Source organism: Achroia grisella, unplaced genomic scaffold, assembly GCF_030625045.1.
Source record: "Achroia grisella isolate CSIRO2021 unplaced genomic scaffold, CSIRO_AGI_Agris_v1 utg295, whole genome shotgun sequence".
Lineage (NCBI taxonomy): Eukaryota > Metazoa > Arthropoda > Insecta > Lepidoptera > Pyralidae > Achroia > Achroia grisella.
Window position 1 is genome coordinate 1394398 of NW_026712783.1, and position 15207 is coordinate 1409604.

At 33.4% G+C, this 15207-nt stretch overlaps 1 protein-coding gene across 1 annotated transcript in view; it reads left to right on the top strand.

Annotated features, from left to right (window-relative positions):
- Nucleotides 1-5492: 5492 nt before the first annotated feature.
- LOC131843354 (homeobox protein six1a-like) overlaps nt 5493-15207 on the top strand; it is a 43407-nt gene continuing 33692 nt past the window's right edge. Inside the window, exon 1 of the mRNA XM_059191983.1 lies at nt 5493-5779. The gene's annotated coding sequence lies outside the window, so the exon portion shown is untranslated. The remainder of the gene's footprint in view (nt 5780-15207) is intronic.

Below are 15207 nucleotides of genomic sequence, written 5' to 3' on the forward strand. Positions count from 1 at the left end.
AAACCAACCAAACTTTTCAGCTTTGCAATATTAGTACCGATAAATAATATATTATAATAAAGAGGTAAAGTTTGTATGTTTGTTTTTATTCGGGATAGGAGGAGCAATGAAAAATTTGGCAAAAAATATTAATTTTGAGTTCTAAAAAAATGTCCTAGACAAAATATGTTTATCATTTAAGGTTAATTCACTATAACTTTTTATGGTAATATGTTTTATAAAATATTACGAAAATTTTGATTTCTGGTTTATACAAAACATCAAATCTGTATACAGATAATGGAATTTATTTGAATATTGCATTGAGGCTGTTTCTTATGTATTTCCTTTTCCAATTTATATGTTGCCCCGGATATAAAATCGGGGTAAAGATGTCGTTTAGAGGCCCCAAGCTCCAAACTACTAGAAGGGTGCAGAAAACTAAGATTAGATTATGGTGTTTCCTTCACCGGGCAATTAGTCTTAAATATAAATTGGCCTACAAAGTATCTTTTATATTTTATGTTATCTGTGGTTTTACGAATTCACGACCTTTGTAGTAAATGTATCAGGGCAGTCAACCACTAAGTTTTTATTTATTTATACGAGTATATTTTAAGTTAAATTGAAATGTAAAAGGTTAATATCATAAGAGCACAGACTCTATGTCTGTGTAAAGAAAGAAAGAATAAAAGTTAGGACACATCAAGGAATGGAATTTAGGCTCCTAGAAATTAATGGCGAGTGACATTTTAAAGTTATATAACAGTGGATGGATCCCTAATTTTATTAAGCCCCACATTATCTGACATTAAAAACAAGATGACGTCTGTATACCACTAAACATCACGTAACAAAAGCGCGCTTACTATTCAAAATTCGAACGACAAAGGGCGGCAAATAACCGTGTAATGACTGCTATTCATTACTACCAATTCCTAATCTTTTAATATTTAGACTATAATATTAAGGCACTACGGTTTAAATTCCTTTGACAGATTATTCTAATGGCGGCACTCGCTTTTTTTTTTAAAAGATGTTTTTTTAGTGCAAAGAAAGGAATGAAATGAGCAAACTGTATGTCGGTTCCGTTTTAGATAAACTTTATGTCCATTGTAGTCGAGGGGACGGATTTGTATTGTCGGTAATTGTTTGATAGGCTTATAACTTGGTCAGATTTTAGGACATATTGCTTTGTTTTTTGATGGAATCAGTTAAATTAATTGAGTGTGTACGCAGAATGAACTTATATTGCTGTTTTGTCGCTAAGGTTGTACGCAATAGGTGCCTGGATTTTGTTTAAATTAACTTACTATAATTATAAACTTATTAAAAATGTTTACCATACTGTTAATGATAACATTAACAACGCCGGCAACGATTACTCGATGGTTACAAAGAATATAACTACTCTAATAATAAAAAACGTGTATCGTAACTTATTACGATACTTATTTTAGTTAAGTAATTTCTATAATATACTTTATTTAATATACTTATGTACCAAATACTATGTAAATAATTAATTTCATTTAATTTGTTTAAACTATTGTTTGTTTTATAAATTACATTACTATATTTATTCCTGCAACTACAATGTCACTCAACCTTAAATAACGTCATCATGTTATTTAAGGTTGAGCGACATTGTATTAGCAGTAAAATATAGTCCAAACACACAATATATATTCGAGCATTTCCTGAAAAATATGTATCATTTTTACATATTTTTAGGATTCTCCCTTGATTTCAAGTTTTGTTCAGTGTAGTCTAGTATAAAACAAAGTCGCTGTCGCTGTCTTTCCCTTCCGTATGTATGATTAAATCTTTAAAACTACGCTACGGATTTTGAAACGGTTTTTTTTTAATAGAATGATTCAAGAGGAAGGTTTATATCTACAATATATGTACACCCGTGCGAAACCAGGGCGAGTAGCTAGTTTACATATATAATATTTTAAGGAAGTCGTTAAATATGAATGTGGATGGTTATAAGAGCAGAGGAAAGCCGAAAAAGAGATGGATAGACTGTAGGTCGATATGACAAGAAAGGGAGTAAACAACGAGATGACTGCCAACAGGGATGAATGGAAGAGAAAAACATATTACACCGACCACAAATAAATGACATAAGGAAGAAGCAGATTATGATGATGTAATCTTCCTAAGAAGCAATTTGTTAGCTAATGTTTTAAAAGTATTCATAAATTAGCCATTTGCGAACAATTTTGTACATTTACGTCTTACTTGAACAACAAATGTCTGTCAACTCAAGTTAACAAGAAATAACTAAACAGCAAACTCAAGTAGTAACAAATGTAAAATAACACAAGATTAAGAAACATTTGAAAATTTTATATAAAACATCACAAACTGATATTTCTGGACATTCGTCTCAGATTCTGCATTCTGATTTGATTAGAGTTAGACCTACAATGAGAGTGACTGGCAGTTTTTATATTCTTTTATCCATATTTAAAATATGAAAGTTCTTTTTATACAATTGTTTTATAGATACTTCCGTCACTGTGCTCTGCTATAATAAACGTCTCTACAAGCATCTCTATTATTTTCATGTATTATATATATATAAACCTTCCTCTAGGATCACTCTATCTATTAAAAAAAACGCTTCAAAATCCATTGCGTAGTTTTAAAATTTTAAGCATACATAGGGACAGACACCTATAGCGATTTTATTTTATACCTTCTAATGTTAATATAACTTAATTGTACTACTAAGAACCTAAAATTAAAAATCTTAAAATGATATTACATACGTAATTTTAATATTACATACGTAGTGCGCAATCACTAGGCATTTTTATGAACGCTGTAAAATAACACTATTATATTGTCCTTACTACTTTACACCTTACTACTATAATGTCGCTTTCTTAATTTCATATTGTATAGTTACTGTGTATAGATATTTCTTTAATTTTATATTATATTATTGTACATTTATGTTACGTATAATGTATGTATATATGATACATTAGGTATTATTATTATTTATATTTTTTGCATTCCATTATGCGCCATCCACTTCTGTCTTTTCTCCTCTACCCAAAGGTTGTCTGAAAGAGATCGCTTAAGCGATAATATACATATATTGAGATATATTGAAAGATAATATACATGTACAATAAAGAATTATAATTAATTAAAAAAAAATATCATCCATTAAAAAAATCTTATGGTTACATTTCAGAGCGCAGTTAGGAGTCCATCTCTTAGACTAGAACTAGTTCAAATTCCATTTCAAACAACGCACCGTTTAATATTTGTACATATGGCTATTTGACACGTTCATTAATGATTCAACGTCTTAATCACGCGCGTTTGAGTTTGTATGGAACACAATGGAGATGGTGGAGAGAGTTGGGTAAGTTTATCTACCTGTTTTTTTAGTGGGTGATAAACTGATAATGTAATGCAACCGCCCGCGCTAACGGTGTAATGACGACTCTCTTTGGTTTCCTTGTAGTACTGCTTCATCCTTCGATGAATTTGTCAAAACAAAATGATACTGAAGAATCCTATAACACTTAATGAACATCTGTTAAATCATTTTTATTGAGCATAACCACTAAAGTTGTTTCTAAACGTGAAGCAAACGCCCCCGAGGCATCCCTTTCGAGAATATATTTTTATATTATCTGCTTATAAAATATTCTATATCTGTGCATTAATATAAATAAAAATTATGTTCATAAGCGGCTAAAACGTCCCACATGAATAAATTATTTTTCATATGATTTGATTTAAATTTTCTTCGTGATTTCTAACAGTTAAGATTCTTATAAAAGATTTACTAGCTCGCTATTTCACCATCCGGAGTGGATGGTCTTGTGTCGTAACCTGTTGTTGTTATTTTCTGTTAAAATCTAGGTATACATAATTAAGACCAAGGTGTAATAGCAAACAGCCATAATATTAAAAAGAAACAGTCTATACCCGAGACCTAAGAACGAGAATTCTATTTTAGAGTGTGTGCTTAAAATAAAAATTGGAAGAAGAAATTTTATTTGTGACCCATTTACTTTGCATTTCATTATCTATATATAAAAATGTTTGTCACGTCTTGTTGCGTGGTGGAACTATATTTTTTATATATCTACCAATTCGTAATCGCTAATTCTACTGCCATTAGCTCGCTTTAAAAACCTAGTTTTTATTTTTTTTGAAATTTTTTTGGATGATCATGGAATTGTATCTGCTTACGCTATTGGTATATTGTATTTATAACTAAGCAGGCGGGTCACCAGTGGAGGATGATGATAAGAGTATAATGATAGTACCTACTAATTACCTACCACTGTCAGTAATAATATAAGATAGATACTTTATTTACTTTTTAATATAAGTAGTTTCTTCTTATAACATCTACTTTATTAACTTAGTTGATGGTTTGTCTGGTATATAGTCTGTGTGGTCATGGCAGCACCGATACCCTTCATCACACCCAGTAGTCCTCTTTCATTAAGATGGGTAGTTCATAATGATGCCAGAGACTAAAAACTCGTCTGCCTGGGTATTTTTTTTTATGGATGATAATGGAATAATACACCCCCCTGCGCTAACGGTTTACGCTGGCGGGGCACCAGTGGAGGTTGATAGGATGAACATGAAGTCAGATCAGTTAGCCCAACGTTACAAATTCACCGGGAATGTATCACTATGGTTTCTAGGAGGAACCGCGTGGAGGTCGACCTAACATGGTACATTGCTAGCAATGGGGGTTACTAGTTCCCATTACTAACAATCCCCTTCCCTCCCCGTCTGCCTGGGTACCTCAGTCTCAGCCACTACGCAGCTTGCTCTACAAGATGTGTTACAGTTGTAAGGTACAGATTAGGCAGAGAAATTACAGGATAAGAGGCATGACTTTTTACTGCTCTGGAATGGCAACGCATAAGTGGTATCACAGCTGTCACATGATAACGTGATGTCTGTAGTGCTGGTCATGTATATAGGTGACGGTTACCACTTACCATCAGGTGGGTCACCAGGTCTTTTACTATTCCGTTTATGTTAAAAAAATAATAATTTGAGAGTAGTATTTTTTTGTAATAAAAGGAACAGAAAGAGTGACTATGTATAACTGTAGTATGAATTATTAAATATCATGCTTGAACTATTATTGTATGTATTTAACAAACGAAATCTTTTTTAAACTGATCAAAAATGTTACAATGTCCCATTCTATTCACGCGTTACATCAAATTTGTTATTATTTCAGATGATTTAATAAAGTCAGCTGTTTGTCTGTCCTCGATGTGGGTGTTATGGGACGAAACGAAAATATCTACGGTTTCCCTAATATAAACGTTAACCGGCGCTAGTCAGTCAGGAATCCGCCTACATAACAATTTCAATTGTTTCACGAGCTGAAAAATGGCGAGCGAACTCGCTAACCAATGGGAGGCGTTACCAAATTACTACCAAAAACGATCTCATTGGTCGATACAATTTCTCGAGTTCGCCTCGACCAATCAGAACGTAAAACGGAAGTTCGAGTCAAACCAGTTCCATTTTCGCTTTCGTGAGGCGCGCACGCATTTCAAATTTGGAATCCTCACGGGATTTGAAAAAAATATTACATTGCGTTGTTGCGTTTATTGACGGCTAGTGTTTCTTGTTTATTATGTGCAATAAAAGTTGTATTTTTTATCTTTAGTGTCAATATTAGTGAATTAAACAAATTAGGTTGTGTTTCGTCACTGCTTGGGTATTATTTTTAGAATTGTTAAAGTCAGTTGGTGGGACTGGTCTTAATTTAGCGGTGCACATGAGTGTGAGTATGCTACAGACTCGCTTCCTTATTTTTTTTTATACTAGAATAAGCGTCCGGCGGCACATTGTTTCAAAGGACATAATGCCATAATATAGATTTATTATATAAACCTTATTTTATGGACATATGCATAACATGGACAAAACTATTAATAATCGTTTAATGTACTTATTTAAACTGGAATATGAATCACATTTGGGTCTATCTACGTAATGAAGAAAAAGAATTTTAAATAACTGTCATAATAAAATTAACGCATGCCGTCGCCACATTAAAACCGTATGGTCTAGAAACCTTTGCATGTCAATATTGTAAAATAAAAAAAAAAACAATAACAATCATGGCGACGGTTGGCCAGTATTTAATTGTAAATTTTTCAGCATTATAAACTATCGCTTCATAATTTATTTTACTAATTATTTAGATGTTTAATAAATAAATAAAGATGAAATTTTATTATCACTAATTAATTAAATGTCTACTAAATACATAAAGATAAAGTATATGTACCCTACCATCATTTAATTGCAAACACAGATTGTGTTATTATTATCCATCGTGATTATTGTCCAATTGACCTGACCTAAGGCTCATCTTATCAGCCTCCACTGGTGCCCCGTCAGCGTAAACCGTTAGCGCAGACGGGTGCACCATTCCATAACTTATCATCCATAAAAAAATATATTTTTAGTTGTCAATATGACAAAGCTCAACTTGCAATGACCTTTTACTTTCACGTTACTCTGTGCAAGTCACTTAAGTAACCTTATTGATTGATTGATGACAGACCCTGCTATCAATATCTATAACTCGACGGCCACAGTGGTTTAGCGGTTTAGCGCACCGCTTTTCGATCGCCGGTTTGATTCCTCTCACGGTGCGGGCATTTGTATTCATGAGTATGATTGTTTGTATCGGCCTGGGTGTTTTATATGTATAGTGTGTATGTATTCACAAAAAAACATATATCATTTAAAAAAATCACATAAAAATTATTTACCTAATTTAGACAGGACTGCCTTTTAAGTCTGCGCCTCCTGATGATTAAATGGTAAAAGTATTTAAGTATTTATTTATTTATTTAAATAACTTTAATGCATGTCATATATAAGTACTTAAATAGTACATATGGTGGACTTAACACCTAATGGCATTTTCTATGTCAACCATGGGTTTTTTTATTAATAATACGAGTACTATACGATTAATTAAAAATGTATGTAAAATCAAACTAAGAACTAAATTTGGGAAACAAACTTATTTACTAACAAATATGTATCTATTATACACAAAATTTAACATTATTTTTAATCTGTAAGAAACAAAAGGCTTTCTATTTTTATTTATTTAAGTACTAGCTGTTTTCGCGACTTCGTCCGCGTGGAACTTAACTTTACTTTTCTTAAATAAATATAGCCTGAGTTGCTCCTTAATACACCAGCTACCTGCCAAAAAACGTCCCGTTAAAATCGGTCCAGCCATTTCAGAGATTAGCCGGAACAAACAGACAGACAGACAAAAATTGTAAAAAAAATTATTTGGTGTATGTACCGTATTTATATTCATATGCATGTAGTAAAAAACGGTTATTTCAATATTACAAACAGACACTCCAATTTTATTTATATGTTAGATATAATACTGATACTGCCTATAGAATAATTGCACATAATAATTATGAGCATCTACTAAACTCAACTGTTATATGACAGTTGAGTTTAGTAGATGATGTGTGATGTGTCAATGTTAGATTCACCCTGATGATCACATCCTGATTGTGGAGCGTCGGTACGCTGCATAATTGTTTGTGAACTTCAATAAAATACAATAATTTTGGAATATAAACGGTTATTTTATTATGATAGCGGCTTTTGTATTGATTGCCGCATGCATCCTTATGTAAAGTGAGAATACTGAAACTACCATATAGTAATTTTTGTAGCTGTGACGTGGTCGAGTGGAATGAGTAGTCATGCTCACTAAAATGTCCAGACATGTGGCAACGTGGTGGGCCGGGTCATTGGGCTCTCTAAAATATGGTCGAGCGCATTGATGGCTGGCTCATTCGTCATACTCGTGAACGAGTGCTGCTTTTAGGGACTGGTCTGCTCTTATCACTACGACTGATTTAATCTTATTGCATATTTATATTTGACCCAAAAAATTAGTGCTTGTTGGTAGTTTGTATTCACACGTTTCGACTTGTAAATGTAAACTTACAAGGATTATTTAAAAGAGCAACACACAAGTTTCTTGCTCGTTCTTGTGATGACACAGCTTTCCGAACGAGTGGTAGTCTGCATGCCGAGTGAGCAGTAGGATGAAAAAATGTGACTATTCAAAAGTGCTTAAATTAAGTTTACTTGAATAAATGATTTTCTATTCTATTCTATTCTATTTATTCCATATCAAGAAACAATCGACCTGTACGGGCAACTGCACATGCCTGCTTACTGTGCAATACACTGATGTTGATGACGATGTTCTGCTATGCTGCTGATGATGCTCTGCTCTGATTTGATGATGCTATGATGTCTGAACCGTGCTCTCGGCCCACGTGACACCACTTACAATATTCCGCGATTGTCACTTTTTAAAGTTCTTTCAACGCGAGATCCCGCCTTCGACCGAACGGGAGTAAGGTCCAAGACTCGAAGGACCAAAGAATGTGGGGGTTTAAGTCCACAGTTCCGTGATAATGATATTAGTTGATATATTGATTGATGAGGGGTTTTTGCTGATTAAACTGCCTTGGTTGAGTGCTACTAGAACACCTGATTTTTATTACTATAATAAATATAATGAGGTGAAATTGCAATTGTGTAGTGCACAGTAAGCTGTCTTGTGCGGTTGGCCGTACACTACCTATATATATATATATATATATCTTATATATAAAATTCTCGTGTCACAGTTTTCGTTCCCATACTCCTCCGAAACGGCTTGACCGATTCACATGAAATTTTGTGAGCGTATTGAGTAGGTCTGAGAATCGGCCAACATCTATTTTTCATCCCCCTTGTTGTTTTTGTAGGGGGTAATTGTTAGGGGTAGTCCACCCCTAAATTTTTATTTTTTATTTTTTAGACAAAATTTTTATTTTTATTTTTTTTTATGATACAACATACAAAAATACATACAATCCTAAATTTTCACCCTTCTATCATCAACCCCTATTTTTTTATAGCGTTATTAATTTATATGGCAAAACAACGTTTGCCGGGACAGCTAGTATATATATGTAACTATCCTACACTGTCCATACGTGTGTGTATGTATCACTGATTACACTGTTTTCTTATATAAAATCGTATTATATATAAACGTCTAAAAGCCACAACTAGTCGAACGTTTTATTGCGCCCGTTGTTTTATAGTGTTATTAATTTTAAACTATCAATTAACGGCGCTGGAACATTACCGAATAGGCCTAACTATTTGTATTCAGATTCGTGACACCGAGATCTTATCTATGACCCGTAAAACGTTACTTTTACGGTCGTGCCCCGGGGGGCTAATTAATGACCATGTACGACCATATTACATTAAAAGTTACGGCCCTGGAACATAATAAACATGGTTACATTTCGAACATGTGTTCTTTTAGTAATTTTATTGGGAATCCTAATTAATAGGATGATAAAATTTCGCTTTATTGGACAGTTTTATGTAAATTCCGAACGGTGTGTACGTTTTTGAAGATGTGTGTATTGAAACATGATGCAGTTATAAAGTAACCAAAGCTTACTAAGTCGACTGTCTCTGTACTGGGAAATAGGTTTGAAAAACTACCAATATAGTTCCACTCCGATCGATCCCCGTCCAATTCAAACGGAGATTGAAGCTACGACGGCCTGAGCCGAGGTTCGAACCCCAAGCGGTGCCCTCAGACTAAAGTCGTATTCGTCAGGCGGAATCTGGCCTTTAGCTGCTCCATAAGTCCTTCCGCGGGTTTGGAGTGCCATCTGCACTCGCCTCCTACCGTCCGGTGAAGCTGTAAAGGCCAGCTGCGGCCAACAGCATTACAGTAGTCCGAACAATATATACAGTATAGTAAAATTAAAAAAAGCAAAGTATATAAAAAAGAAAATAATGTATGCGTATCTGTTGATGTAAATAAAGGCAATATCTATCTATTTATCTGTATGTATCTAAATATATGGAACCAATTAATCCAAAAATCCGTTTATCAAACGATCAAGAATTCTAAGACATGGACCTCCCGTGGAGTTTTCGGTTGTTAATATATTATTAATGTTATATACTTTTTTATATCATTGTACAGTTGATTGTGCTAGTGAAAGCTACTACCATAGACCAATCGACGTAATTTCTTTATTCTTTCGGTAATTATGCCAAATTAAGAAAAGTTTTCTCAATTTCTCAATTTGGCAAAATCACTAAGGAATTCAGCTGGGAAAGAATTTAAAAATTGCGTCGATTTGTCTATGGTTACTACCATGTGTTCACTAGCACAATCAACTCTTCAATGATACAAAATTGTAGTGGTACGCGTATATATGGGACTGACTTTGTATGAACTCATACAAAGTCATCTCAGTCCCACCTATTTTAGACCTTAAGTAGCTTGCTCTGTAAGCTGTGTTTCGATTGAAGGGCAGTGAAAATACAGGGTATGAAGGCATGACAACTGAGTCTTCCAGAATGGCAATGCATGAGTTGTAATGTGGTCACATGATGACGTAATTTCCGTGTTAATATTATAAAACCTACTAGAATGGTACTTAGTAATATTGTAGATATTTATATATATTAGCACAATGTTTTCTCTGCAATGAGGACTCTTTACTGGATTACGGAAAAAACGCGCGAAAATTGCACTGTCAATAAATCAATAGGGATGTTCATAATATTTTTTAGTCATTAATAAAATATATTTTTCTATTTTATATTCTTTATTTAAATATAAAAATAAATCTAAGAGTATGCCAACATAATGTTTAGCGCTACACAGACAATAAATCTTTTTAAACATATAACTGTATGAAAATAACATATAAAACTATTCTGACACGCAGAAAATAATATTATAAGAAGTACAATATTTCACTCTTTAAAAAATATTTATTTACAGTTTTTTAAATATCCATGATATAACCATGAATTGTTAAATATAATAATAATTAAATTCTGCAAGTAACTTTGATAATAAAATTAAGAGATGAAATCAAATTAGCCAAACTTTAATCTGACAAAACAAATCGTTGGGATCAATTTGAATTTGTTTTAAATTATCAGAGCGTTAATAGTGGTGTGATTTGTACCGGTATCGCGGTGCGGTAATCTGTCGATAAATTTTGTGTTTTACAGCTGGTGCCAACCGATAAGGATCAGGGACGCCACGTGGGGTTATAGTGATGTACTTGTTCGTCGATAGCAATGAAATATTAACGTTTTTATGGTTATATTTTAATAAGGATATCGTTATAAGTAACTACATGGGTGGGATTAAGTTTAGAGACAAATGTATTATAACTTTTATTGGATAAATATATTTTTAACACTGTGTGACAAATATTGGATGATGTATAAAAATATTTTAAGGTTTGTCCTCGCAATTTTTTTTTATAATATCTATAGTTATAGACCTTTACATACTATAAAATGAAGTCGCTTCCGCTGTCTTTTTGCAAGATTACGCAACAGATTTTAATGATTTTAGTAGTAGATAAAGTGATTCAAGAAGGAGGTTTATATGTATATTACATCTACACTCGTGGTTAGCTAGCTTATAATAACATGAATAAGTACCAACTAATATCCATAATTCAAAAGTCATTTATGAATGAACTTCTCTTCTCTTTAGTACTAATGTTATATGTAGGACTTACATACATGTAGGTAGGTACGAGCAGATACTTTACTGCGTAATTAAAATGTATATAGGCTCTGTAAATAACGACAGAATGTGAGGCAAAAGTATTACAACTCATACATCATATTTACGGATGATTTTATATAGTTTTTAACATGGGAATATGTAAAAAAATATTAAGGAATACAACGGAGTCTCGGGAGTTCTGTGTAATGTTTCAAGTTTACTGCAACATAATAATAATATCAGGACAATTCACACAGCGCCATCTAGATCCAATTTAAGCTAGAGCTAGAGCTAGCTAAAGCTTGTGTTATGGGTACTAGATAACTGATAGAAATATATACATTTTTTTTATACATACATATTATACATAGGAAACACCCAAACCTATACAAACAAACTGGAAAGCTAGTGTGATGAACTTCTTAGAATACCATGAATACACCGTGCGGAAGCTGGTTCCATCGTAGAGACTGCAGAGAGGGAAATTTCGCGCAGTTCAATAGTTCAATAAATTCCCATACTTACATTGTTATAGAAATAATTAAAGATGTATGATGTATGATAGGTAGATAATATATGGATCATTATTTTGTTCCATTCAACATCGGAAGGATTTCGTTCATACATGTACACTTGATACGCGGAACTTTGGGATATTCGCCAGAATATAAGATCAAAGACGCTGCTTTGAGCTATGCAGCTATGTTACGTGGACAGTAGATCAGCGGGCATGCATACCAGTGATTGACACCATAATGTCATGTAGGTTTGTAATCAAGAATGACCGTAGTGTACCTATACAACACCAACCATAAATATACGTAGGTTGGACTCCATTTTCCGCAATTGCCCTCTCATCTGAGCCACTGTGCGTGTTCATAAATATATCATCATCTGCTTCTTCTTTATACCATTCATTTATGGTCGTGATATGTTTTCTCTTCCATTCATCTCTGTTCGCAGTCATGTCGTTATGAATTCCCTTTCTTGTCATATTATCTTTGACATAGTTCATCCATGCCTTTTTCGGCCTTCCTTTGTACTTATTAGTATGGAATATATTGTTTGAAATATTCCTTTCATTCCTATGAAATATAAAGTAATGTATACTGAACATGTAAAAATGTAATATTTTGTTAAAAAGAACATTCTCGATGGCTTTGGTGGTCTATAGGTTTAGCACATAGCCTTACGTGGTGGTGTGATGGTGTGTTTCGAACACGCCACCATCACACCACGGTACACGCATTTCTATTCATGACTATTATTGTTTTGTTTTTATGGATGATAATGGAATGGTGAACCCGCCAGCGGTAACGGTTTACGCTGGAGGGACACCAGTGGAGGATGATAAGATGAACATGAGGTCAGGTCAGTTAGCCCATCGCGACAAATTCACCAGGAATTTATCACGATGGTTTCCAGGAGGAACCGCATGGAGGTCAACCTGACATGGTATATTGCTAGTAATGGGGTCATGAGTCCACATTACTAACAATCCCTTTTACCCCTGACTACGATTGTTAGTATTGGTCTGGGTGTTTTCTATGTATTTTGTGTTTTTATGAAATCAAACTAAAAAATCTTAATTAGTCTGATATGTCAAACTCACTGATCTGTAATAGTTAATAATTATTTGACAATTCTTTTGTGGACTCCCGCGAAACAGGTTCGCCTAGTGCGGGGTCCAATGTATAATCAATTTTGTAATATTTGTACGTTTTAAAATGAATAAATAAATAAATGAATATTATATATGTACTTACAAAAAATGTAACAGTTCTATAATACATAAGCTTAGCTTAGCTTGACTCTTGCTTGTGCTATGTAAATTGTCCAGTGTGAATTTACCACGATGGGCTAACTGACCTGACCTCATGCTCATCTTATCATCCTTTACTGGTGCCCCGCCAGCGTGTTTACGCTAACGCAGGCAGTTGAAAATTTAAGTTGTTTGAAAAACATCACCAACCTACTGAGAATATTTCATAAAACTGATAGTAAATAAGTCAGAAGATTGAGTCAAATTGCCTCGAGACTAGGTTGCAGAGATATGAATGAATCATTTGCGAGTTTTTTGTGACTTTACTACGCGTTTGACGAATGAACACCATTTGGGTGGCGGCCAATCCTATAATACTTTAACAAAAACGCAACCCAATTTTCCGTCAATGATGCTCATTTAAAACTGGCATCATTTAAATGCCTTCAACATTGGTAAGTGTATGCTTTTAGCTCGTTATTTTAGTTACTCGTGGAACTGTATAAATTATATCGTCGTTTATTTATGGCAGTGTTAGAATCTATTGAGACATCTCCATAGAAAATAATTGAAAATCATATCTTACTGATATTATAAACGCGAAAGTTTGTGAGTATGGATGGATGTTTTTTACTCTTTTACGCAGAAACTACTAAACGGATTTTGATGAAAAAGTAATATAGCTTATCAGAATAATATATAGGCTATATATTTCACGCGAGTAAAACGGCAGTGTGTCCGCGGTTTTACTAGTATTCAAATAAACTCACATTGAAGCACTTTTGAATAGTCATCACTTCTTTTTTAAAATCTATCGCTCATTCGGAAAGCTGTCTCATCATAAGGAGAACGAGAAAGAAACTTGCGTGTTGCTCTTTAAAAAAATAATATTGTTGTAACTTTACATTTTATAATTTGAAATTTGTGAATACAAACTATCAACTAGCACTAATTAATATTTTGACTCTTATTATGAGTCAAAATATTAAATATACAACCGCTGGTCAAGTAGCTAAGATAATAATATATAACTAGATAAGATAGCTAAGATAAAATAAGAGTAAATCGGTACTAAAAGTTTTTTTTTAATAAAAAACGATTAAGTACTAAAATCAATTCACACAGAATATGTTCTGAGGTAAAACAGTAAAATTGAGAAACTCTGTTTTTTAAATGAATGTAGTAGAAATGCCTCGTACCTATGATTTTAAACTACATTACGTTACTTGCTCTTTTAAGTTGCCAGATGTTGCAAACGCTTGTCTTACACAAGACAATTGTGAATGAATAGAAAATCTTTTGTTCTTACTTCTTTCAATGCTATTGGTGGACAAAAATAAGAGTTTTCTTGAATGTAGTGGGTCAGGATCCACTGTTGTCGATAGTACAGCATGTGAAAAACTAGACAAAACCCGAAACTTCGAACCGTATGACCTTTTAGTTAGTAAATCGCAAGTATACGTAATACTAAGTGAAGCTAACCGCAATACATTAGTGAAAACCGCACCCAAATAGGTCAATACGGCAAAATTAGCGCGCAAAAATCCATAGACAAATAGATAAACGGTAAAAATTCTAAAAATAATTGTCTTTGGTTCGATAGAACCGTATTGCGTTACATCTTTATTATCTTTTATATATTTATAGTCGTACAATTTAGAGCATTATGTAGGTACCTATATTTTTCTACAAAATGATCACTACGTCCAAATAGGTGAATGACCTAATCGTAAAATTTTTACGCAATAAATTTATATTTAATTTTTATAAAATCACAAAGCGAGCACAACACTATTAAGCTGTCAGCTCCATACATCAGCGAGGC